We start from the raw sequence: 19,242 nt of genomic DNA on the forward strand, positions 1-19,242 counted from the left end.
TCAATCCTTCAACACCAGGTTTAAGCTGTGCGTATTACAACCATTGGCAAAAATGTGTGGAAAGCACTTCTTTATTAATTTACTAGCATTTTTATAATTCTTTGTTTGTCCATGACTACTTGAACAACATGTCCAACACCAATTTCTTTAATTACATTAATCAAGACCTCAGAAATGTATTTGCCACTTTCAACTGCACCAGAATTGTCAATCACCTTTATGAACGTTTCTCCCCTTGGACAAACCAGCATTACATTGATGGTTGGTCTTATTTGAACATTTGACCAACCATCACTCACAATTGTGCATCCTGAAAGCGAAATATTTCTAAGTATTATTTTGCCAACACGCTCTTTGACTTTGATGTAATATTTGTCCAAGAGAACATTTGGTATTTGTGTAATAAGAGGGAGCTGAAAATCCTGGGCCAAATTCATTGATTTTCTTCCAAGTGGCCTTCCAATGATTGCTGTCTACCATGACTAGCGTACTTTCAGTGAAGAATATTTCTTTGGCGAGTGCAGTTTGTGCTTCTTCTAGAGACTGCATCCAAAAGCTTTGATGCAATGATTTTTGATGCATTTGACCAAGTTTACCTTCATTGTGATGCTTAAAAGGAATGCTGCTTGAAATTTCCTCTCCATGTGCAGGCTATTCTCCAAGGTTAGTTGGTGTCGCCACAGGATCAACAGAGTTAATATTTGGCTTTGATTGCTCTTGACTTGCATCCATAATAGAGCTATATATCTGTTCTATCAAACGATTTGCAATTGCAGGTGCCTGAGGATGTTCAAATTTCTTACAACTCTTTTTAACGCTACCCAAAAAATGGTCCCTGATACGAGGTGCACCGCCTGATTTTGTTGTGAGAGAAAATTTACGTTGCCACTCCATATATCGACCGCATATATTGTGAGCATAATCCCACTCATTGGCAGGTGCATTTTTATTCTTTGGCTTCTTCGTACCACTTGTGCCGACGTTTTGCTCCATTGCTTTTAAATTAAAACTTAAGACAAAAGAACTAGATGTTCAATTTTTAAAACATTTTTCTTCTTTTCAATAGGAAGAAAAGGGCTAGGAAGAGGTCACCCTCTTCTCCTTCTTCTTCACCTTCCTCCTCTTCTGACAAAAGTTATGGCTATTCTCCTAGAGAATACAAGAGGGGAGGACATTGCAAATCATTTCCTGCCTGGCGAAGGTCACAAAAGCTAAAGAAGTTCAAGGAGGGAGGAAAGAGTATCTCTTTTCTCACCTATGATGGCACCTTCGGTGCTACCGACGAAGTGTTGGCCTTCATCCAGCAATTTGATGCGGCCTTTGGAGATGAGGGCTTCACAGAGTCCTCCAAGCTACGCCATGTAGCTATGCATTTCCAAAAATCAGCTCGTCAATGGTGGGCTAGCCTTCGTGGAAATGGTGAAGCCCCAAAGACATGGAAAACTCTACGAGTTTCCATCATGAAGCAATTCCTTGCAAGCGATGCAAAGGACAAAGTGCTTACTGAATGGCGCAGCTTAAAGCTCCTCTCCCATGAGTCTATCCACAAATATGTAGACAAGTTTTGGGATTTACATCTCAAGGCTACTGTCTTTCAAAAGATAGATTTTGCCGAGCAAAGGCAGCAATTCTGTGCGGGATTACCTGAAGAGATGGCTGAATACATCAACTCTCAACGACCTGCTACTATTACCGAAGTAATCCATCACACCATGGTTGCTTCACGCATCAATTTCCATCAAGGGGCTAGACGTAATGTCAAGCCCATGGAAAACAAAGACAAAAATGATGCAAGGGGGAAAACCAATGCTCAAAATAATTCCCAAGTCACTTCAACAACAACAACAACAACAACAATCGGTCCAAGGAGAAGGGAGTTTACAAAGGGAAAAACAAACTCTCTCCTGAAGAGCTTGAAGCTTTTTGCAAGGACCATAAGTTTTTCAAGTGTGGGGAGCAAGGACATGGCTATCGTTCTTGCCCCAAGAAGAATACTCGCAATGAGACTCCTAGGGCTTCCACCATCGAAGCTCCAAAAGAGGATGCCCATTGCAAAGGATCATCACTCTCCTATGCTTGGGGAAAGGTAAGAGAGCATGATGCTTTCATCTTGTTTGACCCTGGCTCTACTCTCAACTTCATATCAATAGAGTTGGCCACCAAGTTGGGCATTCAAGCTTTTGAGATGGGAGATATAGTAGTGGCTGATGCAGCTTTCAATGGACAACAAGCCTCCGTTACTCCCTTGATTGGGAAGTTCAGGCTTCATGTCCAAAGCTATGTCGACAAAGAAGACTTCTTCATCTCTCCTCTCCAACATGAGGATGTTATCCTAGGGGCACCATGGTTTGATCGCATGGCTGCTAACATGAAGTTCCCTGAAAGGAAAATCTACTTCACCTACAGGGGAAAGAACATGTATATAGATGCTAGTGAGCATGGTCGCACTATTCCACTTGTAAATCCTCTTGCTTTTGATAAGTCAATGAAGAGCTCAGTTTCTGTGTACATGATTTTTGTCAAAGAGTCTCTAAAAGATATTACTGTTTCATCAAATGTAAATAATGGGAATCAAGAAGAGTTAGACTTGTCTAATTTTCTAAAAGGATTCCAAGATGTGTTCATCGATGATATCCCTATGGACTTACCTCCAAAACGAGGGGATGATGACCATCGCATTGAGCTCCTTCCTGGAAGCTCACCACCTAACAAGCCTCCTTATCGAGTCTCACAAGCTCAACAAGAGGAGATCATGAGGCAAGTACAAGAGCTGGTAGACAAAGGGACGGTGAGGCCTAGTTCCTCTCCCTTTTGTTCTCCAGTCCTTTTAGTGCAAAAGAAAGATGGTACATACCGTATGTGTGTGGACTATCAAGCACTAAACCATATCACTATCAAAAATAGATTTCCCGTACCTCGGGTAGAAGATCTGTTTGATAAGCTACAAGGCTCTACCTACTTCAATAAGATTGACCTTAAGAGTGGCTACCATCAAATAAGGATAGTGGATGAAGATATCTTAAAGACCGCGTTTCGCACAACGTTTGGTCTTTATGAATATCTAGTCATGCCTTTTGGTTTGACTAATGCACCAGCTACGTTCAATCGTTTGATGGAGAAAATTTTTAGACCATATCGTAAATTCACTGGAGTGTTCTTTGATGATATCATCATCTACTCCAAGTCTTTGGAGGAACATAAGCAACATCTCCAAGTGATTTTTCAAGCATTGAGGGAGAACAAGCTTTATCTCAACCAAAAGAAAAGCGAATTCTTCCTTCAAAAGATTCAATACCTAGGTCATATTATCTCTAAAGATGGTATCCAAATGGATCCATCAAAGTTAGAGGTAATAAAAGCATGGCCTAACCCAAGAAATCTACATGAGCTAAGAAGCTTTGTTGGTATGTGTGCATACTATAGACGCTTCATAGAAAAATTCTCTCAAGTAGCAGGACCACTACATGACTTAACTAAGAAGAACGTTAAGTTTGTATGGACTGCTAAGGAGCAAAATGCTTTTGAAAAGCTCAAAGAGAAACTTACTTCCCAACCAGTCCTCATGCTTCCGGATCTCTCAAAGCCATTTGAGGTCCAATGTGATGCTTGTGGTGATTGCCTTGGAGTAGTTTTGCTTCAAGAAAGGCATGCCATAGCATATGAGAGCCGAAGGCTCAATACTGATGAATGCGTCTTCGGCATTTATGAAAAAGAGCTTTTAGTTGTTCTACATGCCCTAGACACATGGAAGCACTACCTATTGGGGACTCCATTTATCCTATGAACCGACCACCAAAGTCTCAAGTATTTCATGACGCAAACCAAGCTTTCCGACAAACAAATGAGGTGGGAAAATTTTCTTTCGCAATTTAATTTCCATATGGCTCACATAGCTGGTAAGCACAATCAAGTTGCCGATGCACTTTCACGACGACCAAAAGTTAATGCGGTGTCTATAGCTACTCACACTATCCTCTATGATAGATGAGTATGCTACTGACCCTGACTTTAGAGACATATTGTCAGCCCTTGCTTTGGGGAAGAAAGAGGAACCATTCACCTTGCAGGATGGTTATCTTCTCCACGGCAACAGGCTATGTGTTACCCATTCCCTTTGTGAGAAAGTTATGTATGAATCCCATGCTCCTCCATATGCGGGGCATAGAGGTATTCAACCTACTCTCCGAGGAGTAGAGACGTACTTCTATTGGCCTACCATGAAAGTGGACATACAAGAGTATGTATCAAAATGTGTAGTATGCCAAAAGACCAAGTATGATAGAGGGAAGCAACCTGGATTACTCCAACCATTGCCTATTCCAAATTCACCATGGGAGAGTATATCCATGGATTTCATCTTTAGATTACCCAAGTCTATCCATGGGAATACAAGAATATGGACAATAGTCGACAGGTTTAGTAAGCAAGCACATTTTATTCCTGTCAAAAAGACTATTAAGGCACATCAAATGGCAACTCTCTTCATATCTCAGATTTTCAAGCACCATGGATTACCCACATCCATTGTGTCAAATAGAGATCCTAGAATGACCAGTAATTTTTGGAAAGGTCTCTTTGAAAATCTAGGAACAAGATTGAATTTCTCTTCGGCCTATCACCCACAAACGGATGGCCAAAGTGAGATAGCCAATCTTACGATACTCGATCTACTCAAGACTTATGTTACCGAAGTAGATCAACGCTGACAATGGGAAAAGTACTTACCTCTTGTAGAGTATGCCTACAATAATACTGTACATACTTCTACGGGAAAAGCACCTTTTGAGATCATTGAGGGAAGACCTAAAAGTCCCTTGCTACTCAAAGTACATGGGAAGATCTTCGCCGCCGATGAGTATAGCCGTGACCTACAAGAATCTTTTCAAAAGATTAGGGAGGCTATATCCATCTCTCAACAAAGGCAAAAAGCTGCTGCTGATAAGCACAGAAGAGCCTTAATGTTCAAAGAAAATGATTGGGTCTTACTCAAGTTTCCTAAGGCTCGATTGAGGCAAACGACGGGCAAAAATCCTACGGACCATCAAAAGTATTATGCTAAACTAGCAAAAAGATACTATGGTACTTTCCAAATCTTGAAGCCCATCAATGAGACGGCTTATAAACTCAAGTTGCCCAACCATTGGCTCATACACAATGCCTTTCATGTAAGCCTACTTAAGCCCTACAAAGGAGAGCCACCAACTGAACCAATTATTGAAGACCCTCCCGAAGTTGAAGACCAAGAAGAGGTGCTACAACCCGAAGCTGTCCTTCGCCATGAAGACAAGGTACTATGACATGGTAAGATTATCCGACGGTATCTTATTAAGTTCAAAAATTATCCTTTTGAAGATGCTAGATGGATGCAAGGAGTACAGCTTAAGGATAGTATGAACCTTGTCAATGCTTACAATGCTACATTAGAGTAAGCAAATGTTAAAAAAAAATTTAATGACTCATGTTTTTGTCTTATAAGACTAGTCCTCTTTTTAATTGTGTACAAATTTAACTAGTATGCATGCTTAGAATCATGTTTGTGATGACGACGTCTCTCAAACACCAAGTAGAATTTGTCACTCTACTTTGGGAGAATGACATGGACTAAAGAGCAGACATGCTTGCAGCAGCTATGTCTCTCAAGCACCAAATGGATTAGTCATCCATCTTGGAAAGATGTCGTAGGATAAAAAGGGATCCTCTACCCGCTAAGTAAGATTGACTAATGACTAAGGCTTTATCTCTTCTATCTCATAGTCGAGGACGACTATGATTTCAAGAGAGAGGTAATGTCATAAAATCTAATATCTAACCAACCCAAATGATTTTCTCATATTAAATTGATCACTTAATGTGGGAGAATAAACGGGAACAAGTGTTAAGATATAGATATGTGCTTATAGATCTATCTCAACACGGGGCCAATGATAAAGGGGCCCAAATGAGAGATGGTCTATCAAAGAGCAAGGCTAACCAATGGAGCATAAGACCTTAGGGTTAGCTTCATTGAATACCTCCAATAATGTGTGTAAAAGTCCTTTGACCTTAGGTAAGCTAGGGCTGAGCTTGAGGAGGGAACCCGGCCCAAGCTAGAGGTGCTTGTCGTGCTTGAGGTGCTTGTTATGCTTGATGTGCTTGATTAAGGTTCTTGAGGTGCTTGATTTGCTACATGCTTGAGGTGCTTGACTTGCTACTTGATTAAGGTGCTCGAGGTGCTTTGACATGCTTGATGACTAAGGTGCTTGATCACCAAAAGTCAAAAGATCCCTACAAGAAGGGGGGCGAGCCCTTTTCCTAGGGACTAGAGAGAGAACACACACTCACACACACAAGGAAGGCCCAATCTTGAAGAGACAGCAAGGACACATGTCAGGCCCCTACCTATGTTACCTTCATGAGATGCCTGAAGCTTATTGGTTGGCCACCCAAGGGGTCCAATAGTAATTTAGGAGATTTAATTAATTGATTTAGCATTTATCTAGCCCTCTCTCTCAAAAGGGAAAGGGGAACACTTGTCTCAAGGCTACCCCTACTGCTTGTAATGCCTCCTGCTTATGATTGGCTAGGCCTAGAGGGGTCCAATGAGCTTCAAGCATGAGCTACAAGGGGGGGTCGACCCAAGCTAGCTAGGGGGTTGGTTAGGGGGTATACTCACCCACACACACTCACAAACACTCTCATTGTGTGCTATGCAAAGTGCAAGAGCTCCCTCTCCTTCTCCAAGCAAGTAGAGGTTGAGAGCCTACACCAACACTCTTGGCTATGGAGTGCAAATCCAACCAAGAGCCATGCTTCAATGCTTAAGCTTGCCATCTCCTTCTTCTTCATTACTATGCTATTATGTATGCTAGCAACAAGAGTATGATAAGCGAGGAACTAATTCTTTCTCCTACGAAATGTTTCTTCTTCATCTTCCCTACCCTCATTCCTTGCTAGCTCTCTCCACCTTCGAAGGTGTTTGAGGTCTTGGGACTGAGGCTTGGGATAGTTAAAGCTTTCTTCAAGTTTATGTTATGTTTGTGATGCATGAAGCTTTCCATATTCATTGCATCACCTAGGTCATAAGGAACACAAAGATTGTATTGTAACAAGTCTCTCTTAATGGGAGAAATCATAATACAAATGCCCATTGGAGGGGGGACCGGCTCCACTTAAATCCGGTCCTCAACTGTTGTCATGTTCTCTAAATTCTCTCTCTTGCAAAAGTATTGTTCATGCCAAGTTAACTAATTGCTATGATTATGTTGCTATCCTCAATTATGTTCACCCGTTATGCTCACAAAGTTATTTCACAAAAGTACTCTCATTAGTTTCCGCTACTCTCAAGTTAAATAGGCCAATTCCATTACATCACCACACTAAATATCACCACACATTGCACACCATTAATGTCAAAAAAGTTGATTCGGTTTAATCATCAATAGGCCTCAAGCCAGATTCAGTTACAATATGATAGCCAACATTATGGCCTCCATTCAAACAAAGGCTTGAATCCCATATCTTAGGTCTATCTAAGGGTTTGGGGGATTTTCCACTAGCAAAATGTTTATTTACATTTCACAAAAAATTGCGCTTGAGAACCTCAGCGGGCTTTGGAATACACACAATCAAGCGTCTAAGAATATATGAGAGACTATATATATCAGATGTCTTGGTGAATGGAGGAGGATTGGTGCTGATATTTTCAGGGGCAGTCCATGGAGAATCTCGTTCAAATTGAGCTCTACATTGAGGGGTGAGATTTGGCAGCTTGGAAAATGTTGCAGACGTGCTTGATGGTGTGCTTTGCCCCCAATCTGCAATGCCAGCATACACTCCTCGCTCACCAAAATGAAGTAGAATATTTCTAGTTTGTAGGTCATTGTGAATAACTTTGTGACTATGCACGAATTTAATCGTTTGTAGAGGAGCATTACAGATTGGCAAAATGTTGTCTGTGAATTGTTGTACAGTTCTAGACGTATATTGGAACTCTCTTATTGCAGGCTTGCTTCCATCATGATGACATGCCTGAATCCACTGCTCGAGATGACCTCCATTCCAAAGCTTGAATATCAGCATAGGTCTTTTGTTATACCGAACAAGAGCACGAGGCAATATCATGCCACAATGCTGAACAGTTGTAGCAGTTGCCTCCTCTAGCACGATATGTAATGTCAGCTTGCTTCCTATTAGGTCTTTGTAGATAGATAGGAACTTTGAAGAGAGGATAAGCCACTGATACTTGTCTCACATTTGCAAAACGTCCCTCACCTAATTGGGGTGCTTGCAAGTGAAAGATGGAATGCTCCCCAAGTAAGTGTAGGACATGAGGACATATCGTATCATCCAGGTGTACAACTAAGGATGAGCACCTGATGGAGGAGGTACATCCTCTTCTATCCTAGGACGTTTTGAAGAGTCTTCAATCTTATCTTTGCTCTTCAATTCTGAATGTAGCTGTGCTACAAGCTGCATTCACTCTTTGATTCCAGGTTTGGTTTTGATTTCTAGATGAACCATACTTTCAAAACTTCTAGTGACCTGACCCAATAATTGCTTTATTGTGTTATGCATCACTCCATTAGTGCGCAGAGCTGGGTCAAATGAAACTGGGAATGCACTGCACAGCTTCAGCCAACACTGTTCCACAAGTTCAATCACAAAATTATCAAACTTTGCCTACAGTGGATCAAATGCTCGTCGCAAATGATCATCTGAAGCTCCATAGATAGATAAAATCAGAGCATCACTAATGATTTTGTGATGTTGACGCATTAACTTTGTCTCTACCATGACTGAAGCCTGAAAATACATGAAGCAAATATAAGGTAAATCTAGGATAGATAAAAAGTTGACATATATGATTGTAAATAATTCTAAACAAAACATTTCATGGACAATAATAACCTCCAGTGTGATGCAGTGGTCACCAACAATCAAAGACAAAAAAATATATCATAACAATCGCCTTGCAGTGCGACGCGAAAGTCAGCAGCTATCAGGGACGAAGAATTAATACTATCAAACCTCTCTCTACAGTGCAACACGGTGGTCAGCAACAACTAGAGACGAGGAATCTGTTAAATCCAATCAACCTAAAGTGTGACGCGATGGTCAAAGCATTCCAGATTGAAGGATGTCAAATATATATCTCCTCCCTACAGCGCGACACGGTGGCCAGCAGCAACTAGAGACGAAGAATCCATTAAATGCAATCTCCTTGCAGTGCGACGCGATGGTCAGCAACAACCAAGAACGATGGATTTAAAAAGTCTAAAGCTCTCCCTGCAGTGTGACATAGTGATCAGCAGCAACCAGAGACGAGGAATCTATTAAATCCAATCTCCTTGCAGTGCGACGCAATGGTCAGCAGCAACCAAGGACGATGGATTTAAAAATCCTAAACCCCTCCCTGCAGTGCGACACGGTGGTCAGCAACAACCAGAGACGATGAATCTATTAAATCAAATCTCCTTGCAGTGTGACGCGATGGTCAGCAACAACCAAAGACGATGGATTTGACAACCCTAAATCCCTCCCTGCAGTGCAACACAGTGGTCAGCAACAACTAGAGACGAGGAATCTATTAAATCCAATCTCCTTGCAGTGGGACGTGATGGTCAGCAACAACAAAAGACGATGGATTTAACAACCCTAAACCCCTCCCTACAGTGCGACATGGTGGTCAGCAACAACCAGAGACGAGGAATCTATTTTCTTAAATCCGATCTTCCAATAGTGTGACGCAATGGTCAGTAAAAACTAGGAAGAAAAGATAAGTTAGCTAACTCCTCCCTACAGTGCGCCTCGGTGGTCAGCAACAACCAGGGATGGAAAGTCTAATTGAACAACCTAAGCTACTCCTTGCAAAGCGACACGGAGGTTCGCAACAGTCAAGGACGAAGCGTCTAAAGTCTAATCCCCCTTGCAATGTGTCACGAGGATCAACAGAGTCAAAGATGGGTGTCTCAACCTGCAGACTAACAATGAGGTGTGAGCAAAGCTCCACAACAACAACGCTAGTAAAAAATAAAATGTAAACAAACATTGAGATGCGAGCAAAGCACCACAACAACAATGTTAGCAAAGAAATTACAAAAAGAAACAATAAAAAAAAATTACCTGCTCTGTCTGTCTCGACGCGGGCCTGCTCTGCTCGCTTTGTACCTGCTCTCTCTCTCTCTCTCTCTCTCTCTCTCTCTCTCTCTCTCTAACATCCTCTCTCTCTCTCTAGCAACTATCTATACCTCTCTCTAACAATCGCTATCGCCGCAGTTCCTTCAAATTGCCGCAACGCCTTTTTTTCTAAGTCCAATAGTATTTTGATCGAAATAGACATATATTTTGATCGAACTATTATTCGATCGGAACATATTTTGATCGAAGTACATTTTATTTGGATAAACGTGTATAATACGGATAAACATCGTATAACTACATAATATACGTAAAAATTGTACTATACGAGCGTATAAATGCAACTTAGATGTCCACCACGGTAGAATTACACGACCATACTGGCCGATGTCTATCACCCCACAAGTAGGTTACCCCACTATTAAGGGTCATACACCAATCAACCCTCTATATAGGTACAGTAGAAGGACGATTGTGGCCACCATCAACCACAACCACCCAATCATGACTAAGTGAGTAAAATTTGACAGTATAGACCAGAATTGAGCACGAGTAGTAAACTTGGTTTCCAACCTAGAATCACCCTCGACACAAACGGTATAGACCAGATTTGAGCAAGAGTAGTAAGCTCAATATCCAACCCAGAATCACCCAATAGAAGCATACCTGCTACGGTAATTTATAAAAACCAACCAAATTTACCAAGTCATGGTGTATTACCTGAAGGAGTACGAGCGGAAGTGCGACGCGAGAGAGAGTGCGAGAAGAAGAGCACCACGATATGGTGAACTCGCTCTACTGTAATGTGTAGAGCATAGTGAGTTCTTATTAGGTTTTTACAAAAGAATATGTGTACATACCTGGCGGCCCGCCCACTTACCTGGGCGACCACATTGGGCTTTATACCCCAACAACCTCCCACTTAAAGTCCAATGTGGTACTTTAAGTGTGAGAGAAGCTACTATACAAGCTAATATACAAGAGATGTAGAGAAGTGATGTGCTACCCTACACCTAACTGCTTGCGAAAATGCGCAAAGCTCTCTGAGGGAAGTCCTTTTGTAAGTAGATCAGCAGGATTTTCTGTGGTGTGAACTTTGACAAGCTGAAGTTGCTTATCCTCGAGCATTTCCCTGATGAAATGATACTTCACATCCACATGCTTTGTCTTTGAGTGATAAACTGGATTGCGAGCCAATTGTATAGCACTTTGACTATCACAATATAACACAGGCATCTCTTCTTTGATTCCCAAATCTGTTACTAGTCGACTAAGCCAAATTGATTCTTTGCATGCCTCTGATGCTGCAACATATTCAGCCTCTGTAGTAGACTGAGTAACACAATCTTGTAATCTAGAACGCCATGATACTGCTCCACCAGCCAATGTAAAGACATACCCTGACGTAGACCTTTGGTTGTCTAAGTCACCTGTATAATCTGAGTCTGTAAAACCCTTTACACTTAGCTCCTGACTCCCATAGCATATACGCATACTCTTTGTAGCTTTCAGGTATCTCAATATTCCTTTCACTGCCTCCCAATGTTTCTTGCCTGGGTTTGACATGTATCGACTTACTACTCCCACTGCAAATGCAATGTCTGGGCGAGTAGCGATCATTGCATACATCAAACTACCCACTGCAGATGCATATGGAATCTTATCCATTTCAGCCTGTTCTTCCTCAGACACAGGACAATCTTGTTTGCTAAGTTTCACATATGGTGGCAATGGAACACTCAGTGCCTTTCCCTTCTCCATATTGAAACGTTGCAAAATCTTGTCAATATACTCTGTTTGAGATAACCAAATCAACTTCTTTGATCTGTCTCTCTCAATGCGCATACCAAGTATATGACTTGCCTCACCCATGTCTTTCATGTCAAACGATTTTGCCATCTTTGACTTCAAAGCTGAAATTTCTTCCAAGTGCCTGCCAGCAATCAACATGTCATCCACATACAAAATAAGGATCAGCCAACTACCATCCTTAGCCTTCTTTGTATATAGACAATGATCGAACTCACTACGTTTGTAGCCTTGAGAAAGCATAAACTTGTGGAATTTATGGTACCATGCCCTCGGTGATTGTTTTAAGCCATAAAGACTCTTTAAAAACTGGCATACCCAATCTTCCTTGCCTTTCTCAACAAACCCTTCTGGCTGCTGCATGTAAATTTCCACATCTAAATCACCATGCAAGAACGTTGTCTTGACATCCATTTGGTGCAACACCAAATCTAATATGTCAACCAATGCAAGAAAGCATCTCAATGTAGTCATCTTGACCACCGGAGAGAAGACTTCATCAAAGTCAATGCCTTGTTCTTGCTTAAAGCCCTTGGCAACAAGCCTTGCTTTGTACTTTGGCTGACTATCATGAGCGATGATCTTATACCTGTAAACCCATTTACAAGGTAGAGCCTTTTTGCCCCGTGGTAATTTAACTAGCTTCCATGTCTGGTTTTTATGCAAAGTTGTCATCTCTGACTGTATGGCCAATTGCCAATTCCCGGAGTCCTTCATTTGCACTGCTTCCTTGTAACATGAAGGCTCATTGCAATCAGTCAACATGACATAGTTCATAGATGGAACAAACCTATCAGGAGGTCGCGTGACACGTCTAGATCTACGCACAATAGGTGGCTCAGGCTCAGCCACAACCTGTGGTTCCACTCTATCATGTCCTTGCTCCTCTTGAGCCCTGACATTTTGTCTTGCACGTGCAGGTCCATCTTCTTGGAAGACAACTCTTCTAATCTCCTCAACCCTCTCTGGTTTAGAATGATATTTGGATTCATTAAAGTGAACATCATTGCTGCAAACAACCTTTCTGGATTCGGGATCCCAAAGTCTGTACCCCATCTCACCAGAATTACCATAGCCTAGAAAGATGCACTTTCTACTCTTTGGCTCAAGTTTGTTCCTAAATTCCTTTGGAACGTGAGTATATGCCTCACAACCAAAGACTCTGAGATGCTTGTATGAGGGCATTTTGCCTGACCATACCATCTCTGGCACTGAATCCTTCTGCAAAACCTTGCTAGGAGATCTATTTACAAGATGAACAGCTGTTGATACAGCTTCAGCCCAAAACCCATTTGGCAGCTGTGCATTAGACAACATACTTCTGACCTTCTCTTGTATGGTCCTATTCATCCTCTCAACAACACCATTTTGAGGAGGATTGTAAGGAGCAGTAAGTTCACGTTTTATACCTTTTGACTCACAAAAGTCCTGAAAGGCCTTTGAAACATACTCTCCACCATTGTCAGTGCGTAAGCATTTAAGCTTCTTGCCACTCTGATTCTCCACAAGTGTCACAAATGTTTTGAAAACACTAAACGCTTCATCCTTGTGCTTGAGAAAGTAAACCCATACTTTCCTCGAGTAATCATCTATAAATTTCATAAAGTAAGAAGCTCCCCCTAGAGATAGGTTAGGCATAGGTCCACACAAATCACTATGAACAAGTGCCAACTGTGTATCTCTTCTACTGCTTCTATGCTTATGTGGCTGCTGTGTTTGCTTACCATACAGACAATGTTCACAGAATTCAAAATCATTAAATGAAAAGCCAGGTAAATAACCAGAACGAGACAATATTTCCATTCCCTTCTTGGACATATGTCCTAACCGGCTATGCCACAAAGAAACGTTCGGCTGCTCGGTTACATTGATTACATTTTTAGAGACATTTGATACATAAATCATGTAAAATCCTCCAGACTTTACTCCATGTGCTACTATCATAGAACCCTTGGATATCTTCCACATGTTCTATCCAAAAGTGGTGACGTAGCCAGCATTATCAAGTAAACCTGTGCTGATCAAGCTCTTTGTAATTGCGGGAACATGTCTCACATTCTTCAGCGTGAAAGAAGATCCATTCTGAAACTTCAATTGAACATCTCTAACACCTAAGATCTCACATGTCTGCCCATTGCCTAGCCGAACATGATCTTTAGTGGTCACATAAGAAGTAAACCACTCCTTGTTTGGAGACACGTGAAGTGATGCCCCTGAGTCTATAATCCAGTCACTCAGTGCATTTCCATCAGATGCTGTAAGAAGAGCTGAGTCCATTGTATTCTTCAAGAAGTAGATGTCTCCTGACACTAGACTGTCATCCTCTGCAACAGTGTTTGTCACATTTATTTCTTGAATCTTCATTGAGGACTTGTTCTTCTCACCATGGTCTTCAGCTTTCTCTTTGCCTTTTTCTGCTTTCCATTTTCTGCAGTCTCTTTTCATGTGACCCTTCTTGCCACAATGGTAGCATTCTATGTCACTCTTGCCTTTAGCACTGCGGGACTTGCTACGAGACTGATTCCTCTTTCCACCTTTGTACTTTTCTTTGGTCCTTCCCCTGACAACTAAGGCTGTTCCTTTGCCTTTGTCCATTGTCTTTCTATTGGTTTCTTCAGTAAGAAGACTTCCTTCTACACCTGCTATGTTCAAACCATCTGGAGGTGCAGAATTACTCAAAGTTGTGCGAAAAGTGTCCCAACTTTCCGGCAATGTGATCAACAGGAACATAGCTCTAACAGGTTCATCAAACTTGACACCTTGAGCTGACAACTGACTATAGATTGTATTGAATTCATTCAGATGATTGGACATAGGTGTCCCTTCTTTCATCTTCAAGTCAACAAGCTTCTTAAGCCAGTATACCTGTGAAGCTGCACTCTGCTTCTCATAAAGATCACTCAGCTTTAACCATGCTTGATAAGCTGACATCTCGCCTGCTACATTGAAGTAAACGCTTTCTGCCAAAGTCAGCATAATGGTAGAAAGTGCCAATTCATCCATTTCGCTCCATTCATCTATGTCCATATCTTCTGGTTTTATCCCCTAGAGCTTTATAGGTTTTATCTGCTTCTTTTGTACCAACACGTGCCAAATCTGCTTCTTCCACAATGGGAAATTGGTTCCATCCAGCTTCTTGATATTGTAAAGAGCAGTGTCCTGTGATCTAGCCATAGCTACGCTTCACAGTAGTTTACTTTCCTGGGAAAAATTCGGCAGAGTTTCCCCTGTAAACTGACCTCTGAACCAATATCAACCTGTCAAATGAACCAAGAAAGCTTCAGATTCTGCAGAAATTTTGGCAGAGTCTCCTTTGTAAAATGGCTCTGGTGTACTAAAAACAGACCAAAAAACAGCTCAAAAAACACTGTCTCTCTGACACTGTAAGCTGCGGGTAAACCTGTCCTGCACCTGTACTGTCTCTCACTGTCCTGTCACTGTCCTGTAAGCATAGACTATGACAATGCCTCAACGGCAGTAAAGCAAAGATGCAATCCCAACTGTCTAACTCACAGTCAATACATCCTAGCTGCCTATCTAAGGGTGCTCGAGGGATCGCTCCAAGACCTGTATCACCGAAAGGATCTCAACATTCAAGAATCCCCCAGGTCAATAAAACCTCACTCGACCCTCAACAAAGGCTGCAGTAAATCTGACAGTACATAGACTTCCCACAAAGTCATACATCCACAAATTTCCCACTGTATGCTGTAACCGCTGTGGCGGTTGTTTGCTGCGTGACTCACAGCCAGCAAACCCTCAACAGACATACATCATCTCTGACAATACATCCCATGTGGAAGTACCTGCAATGTCAGGATGAAAGCTGGAATATCAAGCAGCAAACACAAGCTACCTGATGAACTAGTGGACGTCGCCTACAGTCTGTGTGTAGATGCGCCCGTGTCGTATGTGACACGCCTCCAAGAACTGTGATCCGTCCTTCGATGTGTAGACAGCCACAAATCAACACTCTGGGAGTGTCGATATCCTCAGCACCTGCAGTCGTAGGCCGAAAACCCCAAATTTGCAGAGTCGGATCTGCACCCGCTGAGACCACGTAGTCGAAAATGGCCTGCGCAGATCTTTGTCGAAGCCGAACGGTGACCGAGATGACCTCAGAATGAAATTCTGAGCACACCTAGCCCTTCGGGCTGTCCCACAAGATTTGGGGCCGTGTCTTTGCCTATCGAATTTCACTCCAATCTGAGCTGGTGACTCTAGCCTCCTGCAGTGCTGCCCCGAGCCTCGATCTGAGCTCTGATACCAGTTGAAGGAGTACGAGCGGAAGTGCGACGCGAGAGAGAGTGCGAGAAGAAGAGCACGACGATATGGTGAACTCGCTCTACTGTAATGTGTAGAGCATAGTGAGTTCTTATTAGGTTTTTACAAAAGAATATGTGTACATACCTGGCGGCCCGCCCACTTACCTGGGCGACCACATTGGGCTTTATACCCCAACATTACCTACCAATAGGTTAACTTTAAAGGCTCTATCACCGAGTAATAGGCAGGACTTCAATCATCTTATTTTAATCAGAACAAAGATTCAAGTTAACAATCAACTAGTACTGTAAGAGGAGCTTTATTCTATGATTTTTATTAAAAAACCATGCCTATGACCAGTTCGTACCCATGCCTGACCAATGATTATTCCCAGCAGGTAGGTCAACATTACCATATAGTGTCTTTTACCAAGTTTGAAGCTTTTTAAGACACCATTCATCCATTATTGCAAGAGCTACTTTCCTTCCATGTGAAACAATCCGAGCTAATGACAGGACCATCTATATGCATCGACAGAACAAGCCCTACATTTTGACAGGAAATAAAAAACCAAGGCCGCCGATACACACTATTGCACTTCTTTAAGATTTACCAATAAAAGGAAAGCATTCCCTACAGGAAAATAAACCAACCAACCATAGCCAAAAAAAAAAGGGGCTCAATAGAAGTCACATTACAGTACAAGTATGAGGGATGGTACCATAGCATCAAATGAATCATACCATATCAATCAGATAATAGTCCATAACTCACCTAAGATGGAGTCAAAGCGGCCAACTCTACAATAGCATGCTTATCCTTGCCTTTAGCCATATAGCCAATTACTAAACCCGACACCCTTGTGGAAAAAATCCCACACTCTCAAAGCACACAGGTACTCACACGCTCATAGAAGCCACACAATACCAATGCTAATGAGCAGAAAACGCTCACCTTTATAATGATGGGAGCTCATGGCCATTTCCTTTTACAGTAGTGTGGCAAGAAATCTTCAAGATGAAGATGATATAGCAGGGCCACATCATTAAGTGGCTGCATTCCTTCCGAGTTAGTGAGGCGGGCCCAGTTTGTACAGCAACCTCATCTCATACAGAGAACGAGGGATGGCAGCGATAGACAGATAAGAGAGGGGCAAGAGAGAAGGGGAAAGAGGAAGGTAATGCGCAGTATTGCAGAAGAAGAGGGCAAAAAATGACAGAGCGAGCTTGCCCGCCTTCCTTCATAGCACTTTAATTAGCTACTAATGGTTATGTTTTTATTAAAGGCACCTCTAAAATTATCCCTACTAATTTTACTCCAATAATTTACCCAAGGCTCCTTAGGTTAAATAGTCCTCAATTAAAAAATACCACAAGATATTAACACACAATCCCTAGCAATGTATGTGTGTGTGTGTGTGTGTGTGTGAGTGAGAGAGAGAGAGAGAGAGAGAGAGAGAGAGAGAGAGAGAGAGAAAGAGACCGACACCGTACTAGGACCACAAGATGGGGTTGATCCCCCAAATCTTAAAGAGTATCTTTAATTATTGGGAGAAGTCTATCCAAGAACGTGCATCGAGAGTTGGCGTATGATTCCAAAACTCCCTTTAGATATCTCAACTCAATGGCCTTGGAGGCCTTTTCTTCCTAATCTTAAGGTAAAACCGTAATCTCAGGAACCTCTATTCCTTATTATCTTGTGGGGGGAGGGGGGTTCACTATGTATAAATTGTGTATATCACGTGCATTTAGGGACTATTTATAAAACTTCTAATCTGTGAATTTTTTACAAATAAAATGCACCCTTTTACTATTCAATCTGTAAATGTTTTTCCCAATTCCATTTTATGGTACCCTTTTATATGTGAAAATGTGAGAAAAAATTAAATTTAATAACCCCTTCTATTGCACTCATATGATAGTCACATAATTATTATGTGACCACCCCAAGCTGGTTATGAATCCTCTAGAGCAGATTCTATCATCTTAGGAAAACTAAGCCCAATCTCAAGGCATGGCAAGGGTTTCAAATCCTAAGATTGGGATTAGATTCAAGAATTTGAGAGTTGCAGACTTTCAAGTTCATGTCAAGGAATATAGATTCTCTAGAAGAGACTTCGTGTCTAAGGTGGAATGGTAGATGGCCAAGCTCTATGCCAGTGAGGGCTTGGAGAACAAAGCTGGAATATAACTTTAGCGCTGATCTCGCTCTATTGCAAGGGAGAATGCATGCAACCAATACAATCATAGACCAAATAATCTAAACATGAAAAGCATCAGCTGTCAAGACTCAAAACTTGGAAAGCGGCTCCTCAAAAGAGAACTCGTAGAGAAAACCTTCTCCTCCAATTCTACACACTATCTTCAAATACTTCTTGCACATCAACCCTGTGTGACAACGTCTATGGGTTGTAAATAGGCAAAAACAACTTCTTGTTGTGGGATGGAATTGAACATCCGAGACTCTTCTTCATGATGGAACTCTTCTCCTTGTTCATGGCAACATCTCAACTATTGGGTAGTTGTAAGAGCACTTTGAGACGTTGTAAAGATGGTTGAAACGGAAAAAATGTGGCCAAAGCCAAACATCCATTGTGGAAACTCACATCTTCATCACGGTGCTTTTGCGTAATAGAATCTACTCATACTACTCTGAAGTACAAGTGAGAAGCTACCTTTATAGTAGGTGTGAGGATAGTTTTGAGTGCCTAAGAGAGAGAGAGAGAGAGAGAGAGAGAGAGAGGAGGAGGAGGAGAAAAAATAGTCCAGAGAGAGGAGAATGCCTAGAGGAAAGGTGAGGGACTAGGTTTTTGCGAGATATGGAGGTGGGGAGGTCGATTTGAGTGAAGGCTTGCTTTTTATAAGGGGGGCCCTAGATTGAGGCTTTCCTCTTTAAAATAATGGCTACCCACTCGAAAGTGGGTGGCCAAATCAGTTGAAAATCATGCAAAAACTCACAGATACAATGTCGATAGGCTCCTATGTTGAAAAGCACCTGCTTTTCTAGAAAGCAACCAAAAAGAAGCTTGCTTTTTTGTAAAGCAACCGCATC

The sequence above is a fragment of the Adiantum capillus-veneris genome, chromosome 28 (genome assembly GCF_014529385.1).
Source record: "Adiantum capillus-veneris isolate H3 chromosome 28, ASM1452938v2, whole genome shotgun sequence".
NCBI classification, from domain to species: domain Eukaryota; kingdom Viridiplantae; phylum Streptophyta; class Polypodiopsida; order Polypodiales; family Pteridaceae; genus Adiantum; species Adiantum capillus-veneris.